Here is a 22374-nt window from a genome sequence, read left to right on the forward strand (position 1 = left end):
TAGGAGACTGGTGATTTGGTACTCCTAAAGCAAGTATCCCAAAGTAAGGCAGCCTTTCAGGAAAACTGCAGTAGGAAAATTAAGATGGCAAGAGATGTTTTCAGGCCAATGCCAATATCCTGACATTGAGGATCTCAAAAGGGTGGAGAATCAATTTATGAGAAAGAAAAATACCAGGTGCTGAGAAGAAAGTTGGTTTGAGAATCCTCACAAATTAACTCAGTTTACTATTTGGGGATTAGGGTCTAAAAGTCAGTTTCATGATCATTTTAATGGTTGGCTTAGATAGCACCGAATATTGTAGCAAAATGTACTTAATCTTCTATTAGTGGACAATTAGACTATTTATAAATATTTTTATAGTCATATTTCATTTTTATACACCTATCTTTAAGGACTTCTCTCTGTTAAATTCCAAGATGTAAAATTATTGACTCAAAGGATATGTATAGTTTAAAGACCTTAAAAAGGTTTAGCAAAACCAGGGTTGGCATGATGACAGAGTTCGGCATGGGAAGAGAGGAGGGAAACCCAGCGTCTGAGTCAGTCTCTGCCTTGGTTCAGACCCTAACCATTTCCTGCCTGGACACGTGCAATGACACCCAAGTGGTGTCCCTGCAACCAGTCTTGAGGCCAGAGTGTTCTTTCTAACTGTGATAGGATCTAGCAAATCAGATCATATGTCTCCCTGGTAAAGCACAGAAGCACCTCTGTGATCTGACCCCTGATTACCAGGCCCACCCTTCTCTAAGCATGGACAGAGGAGGAGTAGGTCACAATGAAAGCCATGAGTGAAGACAGGAGTATGGGGGATTCATAAGTATAAGAAGTCAGACAGGATTATTTTAGGATTCAGAATTTTGAATTTTGGACATGGAGCAGATATCAAGGAGAGCAAGGAAAAAGATTTGCTGCTGGTGGTGGATGGCTATACTTGTCAAATCTTAAGAAATCAAGGAACAAGGAATCATGGGCATTTGAAAGGTCATTAAAGTGGATATCAGAATTTTCAGAGATAAAGGCATGGAAAGGGACAGACAAGAGGACTTTAGCATTAGGCTGGAAACAGTGACAGGGACAAGATGAGAGGTGTAAGATGGCTGGAGGCACATTTCTGAAATGCCAATAGCGCTGCTCTCTGTATAGAAATGGGTTTGGTATATTTCCTGTATTTAAGCTTAAAAATTTAAGGACGTTTACAGGCCATAAAAGTGTATTCTTACAAGTTTTTCGTGTCTATATCATTATCATTTTAGTAGCAGTCAACATTTTGGAGCACTTAACTCTGTGCCAGGCACCTAACATTTACAATTAGTAAGCTCTTCACACTCAACAACCCATTTAACCTTCACTAAACTCAGAGATACTATTTTCACCCCACCCTACCGATGAGAAAACTGAGGCTCAAAAAAGTCAGAGTAACATCCCCAAAACCTGACAAAGCTGTATCACTAAGATAAGATTCCAATCAAGGCATACTAGCTCCTGACTTTTTCCCTCAGGGGGATGTCTCATTTGCTCTTGCTGGAAACAGAGCCCATCACCACCACCACCACACCATCAGACGTTGTCGTGGTGTCCAACAGAATTCCAAATATATTTTCCACAAAATGATGAAGATTAGGTGTTTAAAATTTCCTAATCAACAGCACCACATAATCCTATGTATCAAAACCATTATGTGTCAAACCACAGTCAGAAATATTTATTAAGGACTTTTGATGTCCTAGATATTATATTCCTCTATGGAAAAATACATTAGAATATCAATAAAAATTGAAAAAATATATTCTGAGAACTAAAGTTGGATATCCCCTACATTAAAAAGGAAAACAGAGAAAGGGAACATTAAAGGAAGTCAGTTAGCAATTAATTTTTCTTTTCTCCCTTGGGCTCAGAGCTTTTCCCATGTGGAAATCTCCTGCCCTCAGTAATCTTGAAGATACCCTATCTCAATGGTTTCCAAAGGATAGTCCCTAGACCAGTATCATCAGCATCAACCAACTTGTTAGAAATGCAAAAGCTCACTCCCTACAACTGAATGAGAAAGTTTGCAGGTGAGCTCCAAAATGTATGTTTTATTTTATTTATTTTTTATTTATTTCTTTAAAGATTTTATTTATTTATTTGACAGAGAGAGAGACAGGCAGCGAGAGAGGGAACACAAGCAGGGGGAGCGGGAGAGGAAGAAGCAGGCTCCCAGCGGAGAAGCCTGATGTGGGGCTCGATCCCAGGACTCTGGGATCACGTCCTGAGCCGAAGGCAGGCACTTAATGACTGAGCCACCCAGGCACCCCCAAAATGTATGTTTTAACAAGCTCCCCTAGTGATTCTGTTTTTGTTTTTTTTTTTTTTAAGATTTACTTATTAATGAGAGAGAGTGAGTAGGGGGAGGAGCAGAAGGAGAGGGGGAGAATCTCAAGCAGACTCCCAGCTGAGCATGAAGCCCAAGGTGGGGCTCGATCCCATGACCCACAAGATCACGACCTGAGCTGAAATCACAAGTCAGATGTTCAACCGACTGAGCCACCCAGGTGGCCCACCTCCTGGTGATTCTAACACAGGCTCCAGTTTGGGAAGCTCTGCCCTGAGAGTGCCAGCATGCCCTTTGATACTGCCCATCAGTGGCCCCCAAACAACAAATGTGGGAGTCTAAGTCCCCAAGCCAAGGGGATAGTTGAGCAATAGCAACAATTTAGCTTACTGTGCAACAAAATTAAATTAAAAGTACTACCTCAATAGCAAGGATTATGTCTTATGAATGAAACATTGTGCATAAACTGCGGGACCTCTCAGTCACATAAATGTCAGTGCATTGGTAACAAAAGCAACACTAGTTAATCATTTTTTTTTTACTTACAGATTTTTCAACTTTTTTTTATTATGCAGAACTCATTTTAATTTTTTCTTCTTTTATCTATTTTTTTTAGTATCTGTCCCTCCATACTTTAATGATTTCATACAAATTCACACTATTAAAAATGTGCCTGGGGCACCTGGCTGGCTCAGTCAGTAGACCATCTGACTCTTGATCTCAGAGTTGTGAGTTTGAGCCCCACGTTGGGTGTAAAGATTACTTAAAAATAAAATATTTAAAAGATATATGCCTAGCATTGTCCACAATAGTTAAATAGTGGAAGGAATCAAGATGCCCTTCAACAGATGACTGGATTAAGAAGTTGTGGTCCATATATACAAAGGAATATTACTCAGCTATCAAAAAGAACGAATTCTCAACATTTGCTGCAACATGGACGGCACTGGAGAAGATAATGCTAAGTGAAATAAGTCAGGGAGAGAAAGACAATTATCATATGGTTTCTCTCATCTATGGAACATAAGAACTAGGAAGATCGGTAGGGGAAGAAAGGGATAAAGAAAGGGGGGTAATCAGAAGGGGGAATGAAGCATGAGAGACTATGGACTCTTAGAAACAAACTGAGGGCTTCAGAGGGGAGGGGGGTGGGGGAATGGGATAGGCTGGTGATGGGTAATAAGGAGGGTACGTATTGCATGGTGCACTGGGTGTTATACGCAACTAATGAATCATCGAACTTTACACCAGAAACCAGGGATGTACTGTATGGTGACTAACACAATAAAATTAAAAAAACATTAAAAAAAAAAGATATATGCCAAGGCCTTTCATGAATATCAACGGGAATCAAATATTTGTGGCTATTTCTTACACCTCGGTGAGGTGAGTATGGGAAATGGTGAAAACTTCCTCCAATCTTTAGTGAAATTCTATCACAGACTAGTTTCCCCCCAGGTACTGCCAAGGAAAACCTACATGTTACTCATTCATTAAAATTCCTTGCTGATATCGAAATGGCTAATTCTCTACCTAGCTACAAGAGAAGCGAAATCTCCAAATCTGATCAAAGTTAATCAAAACAGAGGTGTGTGACTCATTCAAAAGACAAAGCATGCCTATTAAAAATGTTCCAAAAGAAGATACACGGATGAAGCTGCTGGAGGCCACTCTAACTTGTGTTATGATCATTTAAAAGGAATTTTAAATGACTATTTACATTAGTATTCAATCAAAGGTACCTTCCATGACAGCCCCCGAATTACACAGAATATTTATCTGGTGCCTGAAACACAGAGCACCTACATACTTCCCAGTCAGCTGACTGTTCTACTGCATTTGACCTTTCACCTCATGGCAACTCTATCATCATATTTTGTCACTTTTTTTTTTTTTTTTTACAAACTCTTTGTGAAAAGAAATTGGATGGAAGCCATAGATTATAAGTAAGAAATAACTGAAGGTAAGGACAACTGGATTATATTTGCCTTGGGCCCTCTTGATGGTACCACTTTTTTGTTGTTGTAATAATTTTCAATGAAGCAAAATTATGCTTAGTAACTTGGTAACTTTTAATTTCTATTTTAACGGTGTGGCACTTAAAAAAAAAAAAAATTTAAACTGGCCAAATACTTACTACGGCTTAGGTTGTAACATTTAGTTTTTTAAACTCTTTCATTTACATAGCTACTTTCCTACCCTCCCAAAGATTTAATTTAACCTAAAATAATTCTTCATCAATGACAATCACAAAACTATCAGCATATATGGGAGAGTGGCCCTTTCTTTAAATGTCCTAAATTGGTCTCAGGAAGAATGAGCTTGTTGATCAGTTTTGGCAGAAGCATCATAGGAGGAAAGAATGAGTTCAACTTTTACCTCTGGTCTTTGAATACAGTAATGCTAAGTGACCATTATACACCGCAAATCAAACTCTTTATTTGCAGAGCTTCTCTGTGCCCATCAGGATAATGTCACTTATGATTTTCTTCATGTCAACCATTTTTTTTTTAAGATTTATTTATTTCAGAGAGAGTGAGCACGTGCGTGAGTTGGGGAAGGGGCTGAGGGAGAGAGAGACAAGCAGACTGAGCTCAGAGGCCCATGTGGGGCTCCACCCCAGGACCCTGAGATGGTGACTGAGCTGAAGTCAGGAGTCAGCTGCTTAACCAACTGAGCCACCCAGGAGCCCCCTTCATGTCGACCATTCTTAATGCCCACTTCCAATCACAGAACACTCTTCTCTAGGTAGATGTCTTTGCTTACCAGCCATGTCAGATTTGGTCTGAATGTGGTGAACTTCTTGTTATAAGCCTGAAGAGATTTTTGAAGGGGAAAAAAAAAAAAGCCCCGAACTGGTGTATTCTGTGATATACTTACAGGATGATGCCCTTTGAATTAAATCTAGTTTCTTCACCCCACCTCTTGCTGATGTTTACTTTGTATTTTCAGGGCCAAAGATACCTAGCAACGTTAAATTATAGAAATCTTAAGAGTCCAGCTTCTGAAGTTATGTTTATGTTATCATTTCATTTACAAGATTTCATTTTTCACATGAGCCTTCCTGTAAAAACTCTCCTGAAGTCTTACAGGTCACTACCTTCTCCATTTTACAATCAATTAGGTCAAAAACCTGCGGGTATGGCCATACAACATTTAAAACAGAAGGTGGGATGGGAGTCGGGGGCCCAAATGAAACTGCAGTTTGCTGGGGCGTCTGGAGCTCCCACCTGGTTTGTCACGCTGCCCATTAGTCAGTCACCACCAATCACCTATACAGAAAAGGAATTTCATCCGTGAACGTACACGCACACAATCCCACCCGATGGAAATCAGGTTAAAATAACTCGGCATCAGGTCTCTGCCTTCAGAGCACCTGTCTGGTAGAGTCCAAGAATAAAAGCTATGAAAACATGAACATCTCTTTTGACTATCTTCATGCAGGAGGACCTAAAGTCATGTTAATTTAATCTCCTTTCCTAAATGTGAAGAGCGGTGGAGAAATGGACGCTCTCATCCCTGTAATCAGTTGCACAGTGCACGAGGGCAGCGGTCTCTTGTGCCTCATCTGTGAGCTAATCTTTCATTTCATAGCAGATCTTTCCATATCAAACAACACAAATGACTTAATTTGCATGACAGGATTTGTAACGGGGCAAATCTAGTGTCAAAGTCGATTAAAGATTACACCAGAGAACTATCATAATCAGTCCTCTAATGAGCCTAAATAGTACATGTAAAGTCTCCCCTTTTTGCCATTCCAGTCATGTATAAAAGGGAATGTGTTTCTTTTCATCGATGAGCCAGTCCTTTGGTTTGCACATTACGCCCTACGTTGAGCTAAAGTCATGTCAGTCTGGTTTCAGAGGGAGAGAAAGGGAAATAATAAAGCAAACATCACTTCACAAATGACATTGCTTGGTATAAGCCAACGTTTGAAGCCCTTAATTCTTCTAATCTGCAAAATAGTCAATGCTAATGGGTTTTTGCCTTTGTGAAAGCTGATGCATAGAAAGAAAAACTTTAATGAGCTGCCTGGGCTGTATGCTTACAGATACCTGTCAAATGTCTGTCATCTTAGCTATCGCTGAGGCATTATAAAGAAAGTAAGAAGGAAGGAACGACAGTATTTGTACAAGCATTTTCATGCTAAAATGGCACAATTTTCTTCCTGTCATAATTTCATTGTATCTGAAAGTCAGAAAAGCTTAACCCTTTCCCTAGCATGGCCTGGGTAGTCGAATCACACCATCTTGGAACGAGTGGTTGAAAAACAGCACTGCGATTTTGTAAACAGCATCTTCTGTTAAATTTGTTTTTGAAAATGGAATTACCTACATTTTAAAAAATGTGACAACAAACTATTTGAATCAATTGCTTCACCCCAGGGAGATCAGGAGTTTATTAAATGCAAAGCCTCTGTAATGTGCGAGGCTGTCATTTGAATCAATTCTTTCTGAGTTCTTAATTTAATATTTCTTTGTATCTTTGTACGCTCAACACACATACCAGGGCAATAAGGTCAACAAACTCCCCTAGTCTCACCTTCTCTTTTATTCATAAAAACAAGGAATGCAAATGTATCTTTATTACACCAGCACCTGCAAGCTCGACTGTAAGAAAGTGGTATTAGTCTTATTTTCTGGGATTTCTAAGAACACAGTCATAAAAATGCAATATGAGTTGAAACTTGGCAGGGGAGAAAAGTCTCTGTCCAGCTGTGACTTGTTTTCCCTCTTTCAAATGAAAAAGAAATCTAAGGGTACACACACACACACACACACACTCGGACTTTCAAGTTTTGGGTCAAACAAACCAGAGTTTTAAAAAAGAATGGACTTCAATTCTTATGATTCCTGGGTGACAGTGATAATAGAAGCGGACCCCCCTCTGACTGCATTTGCCACACCCTTACTCCCAAATAAAGGCAGAAAGGAAAGAAAATGCAGTGCTTTCTGGAGAGAGAGGACTTTTTCTAGGGGGGCATGGATGCATTCAGGGGTGCATTTTTGGTCTTTCCACTGCCTTCCTGTGTATACTAGAAAAGCTTCCTTATTCTTACTTCTGGATTTTGACAAAATCATAGGATAATCCTCAATGCTTATAACAGAATGATAGGGAGAAAATGAATATTTGTGAATCAAACAGCTGTTTGACACCTGTGAATTTTGCAAATAACACTGACGTGTAATAACGTCCCCCCCACAGAAGCAGATTCTGGCATATTAAAATAGTCATGCAGGGGCGCCTGGGTGGCACAGCGGTTAAGCATCTGCCTTCGGCTCAGGGCGCGATCCCAGCGTTATGGGATCGAGCCCCACATCAGGCTCCTCTGCTATGAGCCTGCTTCTTCCTCTCCCACTCCCCCTGCTTGTGTTCCCTCTCTCGCTGGCTGTCTCTCTCTCTGTTGAATAAATAAATAAAAATAAAATAAAATAAAATAAAATAAAATAGTCATGCTACTCTGGGCTGCCGACTGAACTCCAGCTGCCCCAAATTAGTGCGTGGGTACAAATCCTCTAGCAGGTTCCAGGCGTTCATGATGACAATTGTAATAAGGTGGTCACCCTGTTGATGGTTCGTGACTGCGAGTCCCTGGGAGCTTTGTGCCTTCCGAATGCCAATCTTTTCCCAAGAAGACACAGGAAGGTTCAGTAAAGCAGAACCCTCTTCAGTCTGCCTCAAAGTGTTGTAACACCCGGGGCTTTGACTCATTTGCTTTCCCTCCCCTGTTGCAACATAAAGAGACCCACTTGAATGAGCTCATTGGGCTGTATTGTTTCCCAAAAAACGATTGTGACTTGAGGTAGGAAGTATTAAATGTTGCTGCCGCAGGTAGAGTCTGAGGGCCCTAATCAGTTCTCCGGTCCTCTGCTTCCTTTTCCCAGAATACAATAAGTCAAAACAAACTCAAGTAAAGGGCAAATTTTCGTCAAGTGGCATTAAAATTTTAAATTAGATAAAGCAAGCCAAAAGCATTAGAATAAGGATGCCTCTAGCATTCAGTGCCTAGATGTGGCCAAAGCCCGGGTCTCCAATTAGACAGCTCTTCAGGCCAGGTTTATTGAAAAGAAATTAGGGCAATGTTAATTTGGAAGTGAATTGTTTTAACACCCTTTGGTAGAGATGTTCAGCTCTTCTGAAAAGAAACAAATTCGCTTCAGCAACATAAAAAGCATCCTCCTTGGGCCTTACTCTGATTTACAAACAAGTAGACCTCTTAAGCTAAAATGAACAGAGGAGCCAATTCCTGTGGCTGTGGGGTCCTCATTTATGCCACAAATATTTATCATGGACCTTCGATTCGCCAGGCCTGGAGCCACGGGATCGTGTTTTGTGACAAAACCCACGTCCGTGGCACTAACAGATAAGTGTTCCTCAAAGTTATAAAGCTCTCCTTCTCCAAGAAATCTGGCTTGTCTGTAAAAGCCATGTCTTGCCTGTGAAGCCTCATTTATCGAGTTTAAATATAAGAATCTATTAAGGAGATCCGATGTCTAGAATTGTTTTGACATTACTGGTTGTCGTTATCGCTTTGTCCTGGTTTTAGTTCGAAAGATAAATCAGTAGCCTGGGTCTCCTTCCCTGCCACTCCCCATGCCATGCTACGTGTTCAAGCCCACCTACTCTATCTGGAAACGCACATGTATTCATCACGCTCTCCTTAAATTTCAACCTGCTATTTCTCAAGAGGCCCCCAACTTCCCCCCATCCCCCTACCCCCACCTCCCCACCCCCGACCATTGTGTCTGAGCTTGGGAGCCTTTATACCATGTGGAAACTAGAACTCTCAGATATTAACACACAAACTTTAATAACATACATTAGCCATACGTGCACGGGTTTGACTCAAATTTCAGCCACTTTCCAATATGAATAATTCAACGTCCCTGCCCGATGGTTCCTGTACGGATACGATATGAATTAAAAGGCTATAAGCCGTGTTACGAAACAATGCTCTGCATTTTCCCCACAGCGGTTGTGTGCAGAGAGACACGGCCATTTGTGTGGCAGACTTCATTTTTCCTGCAGTCCGAAACTCTGCTTCCCCTGGAACACTGCTTCTGTGACCCAGTTGCTCTACCTCTGATCCACTGCACCCCAGAGGCTGTCACAAGTCTCCCTCCTTCCCAGGAGTTGAACACACAATAGAGAAAAGGCCCTGGCTGGGAGGTTCAGCCGCCATTAACCCCTACCAGCTGTGCCTGTGGGGAGCCTTCTGGCCTGAATGTCCTTTCTCTGCGGCCGCCTTCATGCCACTAATCTAACCATTGTTAAGGAGGAATGCTGACAGGAGAAAAGAAATTTTTCTTGTGTCCATGCAAGCGTGTGTATCCATGTGTAAGTGAGGGAAGAGTGAAGGCTAATTTCTATAGTTGGCATGAATGGAGGGATTGAGAAAAAAACCTAGTTAAAATGTGTTTACTTGCTTAAAAGGTTCAGTCAATTTAAATAATTTCAGTAGTGTGCTCTATTTTTTTAGGGAGGGGGGAGAAACTGGTTACTATTATAATTTTCTTTAAATCCTCTGAGATGTTTGGGCATGTTTAAGACTTTTAAAATTCACTGCTGGCAGAAAAAAAAAATTGAATTGAATTTCTTAAAAATACTGGCATAAAGTTACAGACACACAGAATTACTCACTTCTAATGGACCTTAAAAAATCAGAGAAAGAGAACTGGTTATACGGGTCACATTTCCTTCAGAAAAACCATTCACATGTAATGCTTAGGAAAGTTTTAAAGAATCTTCTAGAATTGAAATGGTAAAGGATTTAACTTTACCAACCACTTTTGGAAGAAGTGAATGAATCGAAAGAGATGCTCTATTTTTTACAAACAAATTTTGCTTTCAAAGAACTTTGAAGTTCAATAAAGGAATGTGATTTTTTTTCTTTACTTTCAAAGAAGACCTATGCAGATGGAACAAAAGTGACTACCTGAAGGGCTGGATTTGCGAACTTAGAAAGCCAGGCAGGTGACAGTGGTGCCCACAGTTCTAAAGGCATCGCCAAGCAAACGTCCTATGCATTTGAAAAGTTTACATAATTTTGATCTTTGAGGACTTCATTTGCTTTTTCAAAAGCACTGGCACTGAAGAGAAACTATTCTTAAATTTAATGCTCCGTGTTATTATTTGATAAAGTTTCATGAAACACAACAATTGGCCTATTTCAAATCAAATTAAGAATAATTCATGTAGAAATGTATTTTCTGGGCAATTAGACTGTATCGTAGTAGGGCAAATGTCTGGTATAATAAAGCTCTACTTTGCATCTGTTCCTATGTCTAGACCTGCTGCAATTACCCGTCCTGAACCAGCAGCGGCCAGAGAATGGTCCACTCACAGGTTGTGGCCATTACCATTCAGCATTCTCTTTCTTTGGCCCTTTATTACCTCAATCATTTGATTGTGATAAAACAGATTTAGTTAAATGAAGTTATACTTTTCCACATTTGCATGTGTGCATTTCCATAAATGGGGACTGCGGTATCAGGTACATTGTTTTCCAAAACATTAGAGGTGAATATCCTGGCAGTCATCTCATTAAGGTGCAGTGTGCTTGTGAAGTCAGAACAACAGCAACAACAACACGGCACAAAAGCCCATCAACCACAGTGCCTATCTCTTAGCCACTTATTAGACTCTTCCACTCTCCAAGAAGGAAATTAGCCTAGAGAGGAAACGAACGCGATAGCATATGAATTGATGGAATCGATGAAAAGCCCAACGTAGTTTTGATTCCATTCACTTAGTCAGTCATCCATTCAACAAATATTTTTCGGGTTTCTCCAACATGCAAGACACAGTGCCAGGCTGTGTAGGACACACAAAGACAGACGCCACACACGGCCTGCGCTCAAGAAGTTTCCTATCTGACATGAGAATGTCTGTTATATAAATAACTATTTCATTGAATAGAAATGTAATAATGCTGTCTGGGGGTGCTGGTTAAGTTATTGCAAAAAAGTCAACTCCTACCCTCCCCCCCCCAACTCTCATGGTTATTACAGTGATAATTTTCCAGCTTTACGCACCACCCTTTACGTCAGAAGTTCTCATGGCAGAAGAATATAACTCTAGTAAGTGTAACCTAAAGAAATTGTCCTTAGGATTTCTCCAAATTATCCCAGCTCTTTGGATATGAACTATGTTCCCCAACTCCCTTATTTTTTGAAGTGTTTGGAAAAAGACTATTGATGCTTAGAAGACCTTATAGCAGAGAAATCACTGGAAGGTCTCAGAATGTCTACTGCTGAGCCAATGCCAAAGGACTTGCGTAGTGGGGATGCCAGTCTCTAGATACAAACCCCTTTCTTCCTTGTCCAAAAGCTACAAGAAGAACAAGTAAGTGACTTTAACGTCGAAGGGGTTTGCTATGATCCAGCTTACCCCACTATACAAAAATATACTCATTTCATCCTAAATCTAGTAAGAATAATAAGGCATTATTTCAAAAATTCTCTTTGTCTCCATAAGTAAATAAGTAGCCAGAGGAGAAATCCATATTCTTTAGAAACTTATAACAAAAATAAAGGAAATAAAGTTGTTTTAACTTTTGCTGGTACAAAAGGGCACACTGGTCCTATGCTTTCTAGTTAGTTAAAAAAACAGTCCTGAGTTTTGTTTTGGATGACTAATAGAAATTAAAAATGGAACAGAAGAGCAACATTTCAAACCCAGTATGATAGCTGTAGCCAGCAGAAAAGTGACTAATGTCCATGGTAAAGGACAAACTCTTGAATAAAGACAGATTTGATCTAATTATGACACTCACTACAACAAAAGGCCTTACTGTTTTCCCAGAGTCTGAAGAATAAGTTTAGACTCATTTAAACATGCTTTCTAGCCTCATCTTCCTCTAGTCCCCCAACACTTCATCCTCCAGTCAAACTCTCCTACTCCCCTTTGTACGTGTCGGCTCTGGGCTCTGCTGTCTCTGTTCCTTTTTCTCATGCTGTTCCTTCGTCGACCCTTCCCTTCCCCAGCTCTGCCTGTGGAATTCCCACTCATCATTCACGGCCCGTATCAATCAACTTTCCTCTGATTCCTTGCAACCAGATTTACTCATTCTGTACATTATCATGGTCTTTTGTAGAGGGCATTTTAAGAGTCTCTAGAAAACCTTTTTAAACACCATAACACAGCAATTTCCCTTCAAAATTCCATCCCATAAAAATATACTTGTACATAAAAGAATGTTCATGTGGCACTGTTAGGACTTGCAAAAAAGAGAAACAATGTAAATGCTCACCAATAGAGAAATGTTAAAATTATATTGCAGGTATGTATTAGAATATTTTATAGCCAGTAAAAAGAACTAAGTAGATTGTGGCATAAGTCAAGAAAAGAACTTCAACATATAAATAGGGCAAAAGGAAAAAGTAAATTGCAAAATACTGAGTATAATATGATCTAATTTTAGTGGAAAGAAGGGAGATAATAAGAGAAATGCTGTTTAGGTATATATAGACATGCTTGTAAATTCATAGAAAAAGTCCTAGAAGGATGGACCTTAAACTGGATAATCGTATTTACTAGTAATGATGATGATGGGATAGGATAAAGAGGGTATTTAATTTTTTAATATTTTAGATTTTTGACTGTTTACAAGAAATTTGCATTGCTTTTTTAATTGAAAAGATTTCCTTCCATTGAACTCTATTAATTTTTTACACTCATTGTAGTTCAGGTATGAATATTTCCGCCTCTTCTTAAGGCTCCTGAAACAAGGATCCATGTCTTCTACATCTTTGCCTGGCCTGCTGTATCCACCACGGGTGTGCTTTTAAAAGTTTCTAGAGTTACTTATAGAATTGAAAAGAGACCCATAAGTCCCCTTTTGACTGCTTAGAAATTCTGCCAGGGTATCATCTCTATTGAGGACAAGGCCGAAGTAAACCCAGGAGTAAAGAACAGCTTTGTCCAGGAGCAATATGAGCAGTGAGCAGCGGGAGGAAGGAATGACAAGCACCATTCCCATTTCCCTCTCTGTCCCAGCAGTTAGACGCTTCCATCCCACCTTTCTCCAGCCTGGATATATGTATACGAAATGGATGTGTGAGAGCATGAGAGAATGAAAAAGAAATAGAAAAATTGTTTTTAAAAAGTCAACCCGAGAAGCTGTTATCAAAAAGACGAGAGAGCACAAGTGTTGGTGAGGGTTTAGAAAAATACAGAACACGTGTGCACTGTTGATGGGAAGTAAATGGGTGCAGCCACTATGGAAAACAGTAGAAGTTTCCTCCAAAAATTAAAATTAAAACAATTATGTGATCCAGTACTACCACTTCTGGGTATATATCCAAAGGAAGTGAAATCAGTATCTCAGAGATATCTACACTCCCATGTTCACGGCAGCAGTATTTACGACAGCCAAGATATGGACATACCTGAGTGTCTGCCAATGGATAAAGGGATTAAAAATGTGATATATGTACACACACACACACACACACACACACACACACACACACACACACAATGGAATATTATTCAGCCACAAAAAGAAGGAAATCCTATCATTTGCAACTACATGAATAAACCTGGAGGACATTATGCTGAGTGAAATAAGCCAGACTCAGAAAGACAAATACTGTACGACCTCACTTAATGTGTAGAATCTAAACAAGGAGAACTCACAGAAGCAAACAGCAGAATGGTGGCTGCCAGGGACCAAGGGGTGGGGGACTGGGGAGATGTTGATAAAAGGATACGGATTTTCAGTTATTAAATGAATGAGTTCTGAGAATCTATTATACAGCATGGTGACTACAGTTAATACTACTGTATTGTATACTTGAAAATTATGAGGGAGTAGATAGATCTGCCGTGTCCTCACCACATACAGACACAAGAATGGTAACTATGAGGTGACAGATGTGTTAATTAGCTTGACTCTCTCCCTCTCTCTCTGTCTCTCTATATAAAATCATCACATGGCACACTTTATTTATTTTTTTTAAAGATTTTATTTATTTGACAGAGATAGAGACAGCCAGCGAGAGAGGGAACACAAGCAGGGGGAGTGGGAGAGGAAGAAGCAGTCTCCCAGCAGAGGAGCCCGATGTGGGACTCGATCCCGGAACGCTGGGATCACGCCCTGAGCCGAAGGCAGACGCTTTAACGACTGCGCTACCCAGGCGCCCCACATGGCACACTTTAAATGTATACAACTTTTATTTGTCAATTATACCTTAATAATGCTTGCGGGGGAAAGTCAAACCAAGAGACAACAATCATAAAATTGAAAGACTATGACACATCTAACTGGTTCCCAAATCAATAAAACTTTGCTATACTGCTGTTTGTTTTTGCCTCTGTCTACGCCACTCTTTGAAGAGGGGTGGGGGGAGAGAGTGAGTCATGAAGCAGTTAGGAGAACAGGTTTTGCAGTCCTGTGGGACCTGGTTTCATATCCAGCTCTGCCACTAAATGGCAACCATGGGCATATTCCTTAACATCTCTGATCTCCAGTTTCCTTATTGGTAAAAGGGACGAAAATGTAACTGCCTAAAACCCTGTTTTGAGAATTCAGTGAAGTGGCAGATGCAAAATACCTGGAAAATGCTGAAGACATGGTTGTTCGTAATGATGGGGCCCTCTCTCCCCTGTCACTGACCCTCCTTCTAGTCTTCTCCTGCTGCCAGGTCCTTGGACCCACGGCCCTCCTCTGGCACCTGATCCCATTATCATCCCCAGTGGGGGAGAATCAGCCCCAACCTCTGCAAGATTGCTCCTTTCTCTTCCTCCTCTGATGTTGGCAATGCTCTCTCCTGCTACCTGTTCAGCCCCCAAGCCTCCAACCAACCCCCACTTTCCTCCCTCTGCCTCTCTGCTCCTTCCAAAACTCAGAAAGTGTTAAAACTCTGATAAAATTACGGGTTGTAGGGACTCAGAGCTCAGGTTTCAGAGCCACCAGTTTGGTCAAGAAACAATTCCAACTCATCAATTTGGACTCAAGCTGGGATTTGGGGCTCGAGACTACTGCCATTCATAGTTCTATACATTCTGGGTAACAAGAATGTACTGAAAGAATCACTATGAAAACAGTGATTTCGTGGGAAAATTCATCTTCAGTTTTAAGCAACTGATCTAGAAACAGTCCTTTAAAAGAGAAACCACTTCTGATTGTGGAGTCGCCCGAACAGGAGCTGATGCTGTTGAAGAGAGGGTTGCTGTTTAACAAACGCGACCTGCAGAACATTATCAGAAACATCAACTATGCCAGCAACCTTACACCAGTTCGTTCATTCATTCCAAATATTACTGAGTGCATGCTATATGTCAGACATATTTCAGGCACTGAGGATAGAGAGGGGAAGCTTGCCCTCATGCAGCTTCTAGTCTAGTGGGGGAGTGAGCCAAGTCAATGCCAGAACGAGCAGTTTGGAGAAGACACTGATCTGGGACTGGTAATGGTGAGAAACAATTACGTCAGGGAAGTGCTCAGGGAAGGTTATCTCCAAGGAGGTGACATTTGAAGAATGGTAGGAAACCAAAGACGGAGCTGGGAAAAATGTGTTCTACGCACAAGGGCTAGGACCTCAAGGAAGAACAAGGTAGCTATGTCCAACTCTTACGATACCCAATTTTTTTAAGAATCAAAACTTGCAATTGATTACTTTCTTGCTAAAACGTTATTTCACTTCTCCCCTTGTCAACAGAGAAGGCTTCTGTGCAAATTCCCAGAGAGAGCAAGAAAGAGACAAAACAAGGAGATGATATTGATCAGCACACGTTTCTCTCTCCTAAAAATTATGGGAGCCTCCTGAACAGGTGGTACCAAGCAATGTTGATGGTTTATTAAAACAATAACCAAAGCCAAGTAATATGATATTCTGATATTTTTTTTATCCAGATCTAAAATGTCTAGTAGGCTGGGACACCTGGGTGGCTCAGTCAGTTAGGCGCCTGCCTTTGGCTCAGGTCATGATCTCAGGGTCCTGGGATCGAGTCCCACGGCAGGCTCCCTGCTCAGTGGAGAGTCTGCTTTTCCCCCTCCCTGCTGCTCCCCTTGTTTCTGTGCTTTCTTGCTCTCGCTCTCACTCTCTCTCTGACAAATAAATTTGTAAGATCTTTTAAAAAATGTCTAGTAGACCGTTATTTCTGATAATATTCAGAAAATACTTAAATGTGTTCTTTATGCCACTGAGGATAAAAAGATACTAGTCCACAACATATTTTAACCTACACTTCAGGTGAGGATTTACAAATGGCAGTAAATATAATATTTAAAGGTATATTCAAGGTACAAATTTGAGCAAAATTTCTAACGAACACAAACCCCCTCTCCCCCAAACAAAAGGTATCACCTGAAAATGGTGAACCATAAACTCAACATATGACCCAAATGTAGAGGCAGTGTCATCTATGTCAGTGCGGTTCATATCTCACAGCTTCTCCTGGGGATGTCATCGCTTCATCTCATTCAGAGGTGGAAAGACGAGGGACTTGAAACCAAGGAGCCCGGCCCTGGCCCCACCTCAGGAGCTAGTTGTCAAACCTCAGGCATTGTCTTTCCTCCCAGGCCTTCCCTGGCTTCGTGAGTATTTAGTCTTTCATTCTACTTGGTAGTCTATTTTGAGGAGTTTTCAAGCTTCTTTTTTAAAAATATTGGATTCTTTTTCTGGTGGGATATTACACAGAAGTCCGACAGAGGAACCCGGAACGCCTCTAGCTGTGGGCGCCCCTTCCTCCCTTCACGGCATCCATGGTGCACGTCTGTATAGTACAGACCAATATTTGCACACTGCAGCTTGGGCCCTACTAAAGGCCACAACCAGCCTTTTTTTATTGAAATAAAACAGGATAGAAAATAGTAGAGTGCTCCATACCTGGTAAGGATAAGTGTTATTTTGTGGTAAAAAAAAAAAAAAAAACTGTTATATTCAACAAATATTCCATGCCTATATAATGGATACTAAAATCAGGTGTAACAAAACAGATAAAAGTTCTTGTCGTGATGAAACTTATATTCTAGCATGACATTCATACATATATTTTATGTTTGTTTTATATCTATAAAAGAGAGAAATAATTTTGAAAGCCACGTATAGCTAAACTCTTAAATGTAATCTGAAGGTCAGGATTTATATCAGAGCTGTTTTAACATTACTTGAAAATTTCATAGGTCTAGAATATATTCATGTTACTGTAAGCTTGATACATACAATTCATTCACTGGCATTTTTTAAAAAGATTTTCTTTATTTATTTGACAGAGGGAGAGAGCACGAGCAGGGTGGAGGGGCAGAGGGAGAAGGAGACTCTCTGCTGAACAGGGAGCCCAATGCAGGGCTCAATCCCAGGACCCTGGGGTCATGACCTGAGCCGAAGGCAGATGCTTAACCGACTGAGCCACCAGGCGCCCTCACTCAGTGGCATTTTAAAGCATTTAATGATGCTATCAATAGCCCAGCTAAGTCAATTGACCAGATGCCTTTTTGAGAATCAAAAATTAAACCAATATGGCTTGGATTGATGCACTGAACCATAGGGAGAAGGGCTGAGAAGTGTTTTTAGTAGGTAGCTGAAAGGAGTGGCCAGAACTGGAGTTGAGGGCACCTATCAATCAAAAATCCTCAGTGCTATATGAATCCACATAAGGAAGGACATTTCTCTGGTCTTTACCATCTTTCATTTCCTAACTCAAGGTCAACTTTCTCTTATGACATCTTGAGGCCCCACAGCTGATAGTGACCTTTCCCTTCAGTAGTTAGCTCTTTGTTACAACTTTTGTCAAATGTCAGTGTGCATACAAATCACCTGAGGATCTTGTTAAGGTACAAACTCTGGTGCAGTAGGTTTACAGTAGGTCCTGGGATATTGCATTTCTAAGAAGCTCCCTGGATGATACTGTGAATAGCAAGATGGTAGCCCACGCTCTCACTCACACACAGACACACACACACACCCCTACATGTGTCACACCTGCTGATAGTAGTTTGTCAATGTGCTAAGGGCAGGGATTGTGACTTAATCATCTCTAGCTGACTAGCAGTAAGGAACTATATAGTTTGTAGACTATATTCTAGAAATTTCAGTGATTAATCACCACGGCTTTTAACATTTCAACCATCTGGACTGAAACATTGGGAAATGATGGAGTAAGTGCTGATGATTTATGTCAAACATCAGCTCTACCATATTCTACTTGACGCCTTCATTAACTTTATTAGTTCATGGTCTTTATGAGCAGTACGAAAGTGTTAAAATAGGTACAGACAACATGAAAATGCTATAGCACCAGTGCAGAAACACTCTTTTGTAAGAAACGTTTACATATAAAACATATGCTAAAAAATGAAAAATTGGGGCGTATTGGGCAGCCTGGCTGGCTCAGTTGGTGGAGCACCTGCTCTTGTTCTCAGAGTCGTGAGTTCAAGCTCCACAGTGGGCATTGAGTTCACTTAAAAAAATAAATAAAAATAAAGACTAACATATTTACAATTTTTAAAAATTGGAGTTTATTTCCTTTACAGAAATGTATTTACATGAAAAAAATTCATCTTTACGACTTTTTTTTCTTTTTCTTTCTTTTTCTTTTTTTTTTTTTTTTTTGGTGCAAAAAGGTGGTTTTATTAAAGCATGAGCATAGGACCCATGGACAGAAAGAGCTGCCAAGACTTCTTTAAATTAGAAGCTGCAAACTATACAGCAGTAGGCAGAATTCGACCCATAGCCATGTTTTATTTATGTGTCTTAAAATCATTTGTCAACAGTTAAAAATTGGGTGATTTCACACAAACATTAATCCAGATATATGACTCCTCTTGAAAAATCAGAAAATCCTGAATTACTGGGTCCTCTGCCCCTCACTGAATTAGGAGAGGTTGTTGCTTCTAGACAAGACAAGCACTTTCCACTGATATCGCTTCCCTTTTCTCTCAGGCTGGCGGTCTGCAAATCCTACAGTACATAATAAGGTCTCTTTGTGTATTTATGTTCTTACTTGAATTATGCCAGTTCATCAAACACATATCTTTCCCAGAACATATTCGCTGCTTAAAAATATAATCAGAGGGGCACCTGGGTGGCTCAGCTGGTTAAGCATCTGCCTTCAGCTCAGGTCACAATCCCGGAGTCCTGGGATCGAGTCCCGCATCGGGCTCCCTGCTCAGCGGGGAGTCTGCTTCTCCCTCTGACTCTCACCCCGCTCTCATGCTCTCTTTCACTCTCTTTCTCTCTCAAATAAATAAATAAATAATCGTTAAAAAATATAATCAGCTATATTGTTTATTTGGACAATCTAAAAGATTCTCTTCCACTTTTCATCTATCTGCAAATGTGTTCTAACAAGCAGGATAGTATTTTCCTTCAAATTTGACTTCTCTTAATTGGTCAGTCCCTCTTTTTCCCTTAAAAATATATAAAGATACTCTATTACAGATACATTTCTACCTATTAAACAAACACTTAACAGAAATAGATGATAAATGAAAACCCAATTGATGGTAAGGGGCCCCTGGGTGTTTCAGTCAGTTGGGCATCCAACTCTTGGTCTTGACTTGGGTCTTGATCTCAGGGTCATGAGATTGAGCTCTGCTTCAGGCTCTGTGCTCAGCCCAGAGTCTGTTTGTCCCTCTCCCTACTCCTCTTTCTCCCCCCAATAACCACTGCTCACTCCTACACATGCTCTCTCTCCTCTCAAATAAATAAATACCCTTAAAAAAAAAAGAAAAAGAAAATTGGTGGTGAAAATTATATCTTTCAATATGAGAAAGATTACAAGGGTTCATCATGTTTCTCCAACATAAATGATTTCCTTATAAGCACTGGATTTCAGGGGTCTAAAATACATTTGTATAAAAATGGTTGCCACCAATGACTAGGCAACACTCATGTTATGTGGGGTAAGAAGGCACACTCCCCAGGACATTTGTACTTGTTGTTTCCTCATCCTGACATACTCTTTCCTCAGATATTCACATGGCTTACTTTCATACTTTTTTCAGTCTCTATCTAGTCAAATGTCCTCTCCTCAGAAACACCTTCCTGGACCATCATAAAATAGCAGTCCCTCTACTAGCTATCAATATACCCTGCTTTATTTTTCCCAATACCATGGATTACCACCTGACATGTATTTACCAACATCTGTTTCTACTTTCATGTCCCTATGTTCATGTAACCCCCATGAAGAAAGGGACTTGTTTTATCCCAGTGCCTTGATTGGTGCCTAGAAATTTGTAGGAAAAGATCTGATGAATGAATAATGCTGCATGTCTCTGAATAATTACAATTCTGTTACTCCTGTTCTAACATTTGGTATTTGAAAGAGAGTCAATAATCATTAAAAACATATACACATTACATTTCCCCACATGAGTTCAGGTATCTCTGAAGAGGGAAGCATAATAATCCACAAAGTGGTTTTTTCCTCTATCTTCTATTTGTTAGCTGTTTTTCCTATTTTCTATCTGTTTCGGACACAATACAGCCTATGCATCAAGCATGGATTACTGTTCTCTGAGCCCTTTTTTTCTCAAATATGATTTTATATGATAGTTTGGTAAAGAAAACGTCTGTGTTATTCAGACGTCCTCTTTGCACTCATGAGCACAGAAAGGGAACAGTCCCAACCCCCAAACACCCCACATCATAGCACTCACCCCACCCTCCATCTAGGGAAGGAAGACTGACTTCCCTTTATCAGAATATCATGCAAGGAAAGCCAGGTGGTGAACAAGAATGCCCAGACTATTTTGATTCTTTTTCTGAAATGCTTGAAACTGGTGTTCGTCTGTGTTGTGAACACATACACCCCCACTGAGGCTCCACATCAAGGATTCAATGGCTAACTTTTCAGGAAATGTTGACACAATGACGACATTTTGAGAAATCAAGAGCCTATTTCTAAAGAGCACATCAAGGAACAGATTCAAAAGCATGTTCGGTGAATTGACCAAGCTATTTACTCTTCTCTGGAGCCCTTTCAGAGCACCCCAGCTTATCAGTGAGCCGAGCTGCCAGGAACATATATTCTGGAGGGTAAAAGAGACAACTCATTCTCATTCTAAAGTAGTGATAGTGGATAAGTGACTCCTGCACTCATTCAACTCATTCTGTCATCCTTAACTTGAGGAAATAACTTATTTCTCTCTCAAAGATAATGCTGTCTATGTGTCTTGTTACCACTAGGCAGGCCTCTGTAGGGCTGCAGAAAAACAGTACTCTGAGAACATTCAACGTATAGAGTCCTTAAACAGCTTAATATACATATAGGTTACAGAAGATTTAGTATATTGTGATGATATACCATTCATTTGGGACAAGACGCATGGAGAGATCTGTATTTTGCTGCAGTGACACCCAAATTCCCAGATACATTCTTCCACACAAAGAACAGACAAATGTATAATTAAACAAAGTAAATGTGTTGGAAGTTCCTTTAGAAAAGAGAGAAGGCATATGTCAACCAAGGAACACAGGTTTCTACGATATGCTGTGAATTGTCAGCAAGAACTCAGTGGAAGGAACATTCACACCACGTTCGATGTTGAATGCCGTGGCACCACGAGCACATGCACTTGATTGTCCTCAGAAATCCACACTTCTGTACTTCAAAGTCCATTCTGGATGGTACCATCGGACAGAAGAGAGCCTCGCATCAAGGCATCACCCAGTGAGGATTTCCAAGGACGCTCCTCCCCACCTACCAACCACATCTTCTTCAGAAATTTTCTAATTTTGAGACCATGTCTCCCAAGAGGAAACCATACAAAGTTTGACAATTTATGAAGGTATAGTAGTTGCTTATGATGAAAATGGAACAGCGCTTGACTTATTCTTTCTCCAGGATGGCAGTCTGTATTCCAGGAACACGCCATTACCTGATTGCCCCTCTGATCTCAAATACTTTGGGTCTACTTCTGTGTCATTTCTGCCCCATCGCATGCACGTCGTAGAGGAGACCTTTGCAATTACGCACACACGTACGTGGCAGGGGCGACCACATTTTTTAAAGAAAGCTTGCCTGTCACTTTTCAAAGGAAAGATTTTTCAAACCTGCTTGGGAGAAGAGTGTAAACCTTTGGAAGACGGCTATCTCTTAGAAAC

This window comes from Ursus maritimus, unplaced genomic scaffold (assembly GCF_017311325.1).
Source record: "Ursus maritimus isolate PB19 unplaced genomic scaffold, ASM1731132v1 scaffold_3, whole genome shotgun sequence".
NCBI lineage: Eukaryota > Metazoa > Chordata > Mammalia > Carnivora > Ursidae > Ursus > Ursus maritimus.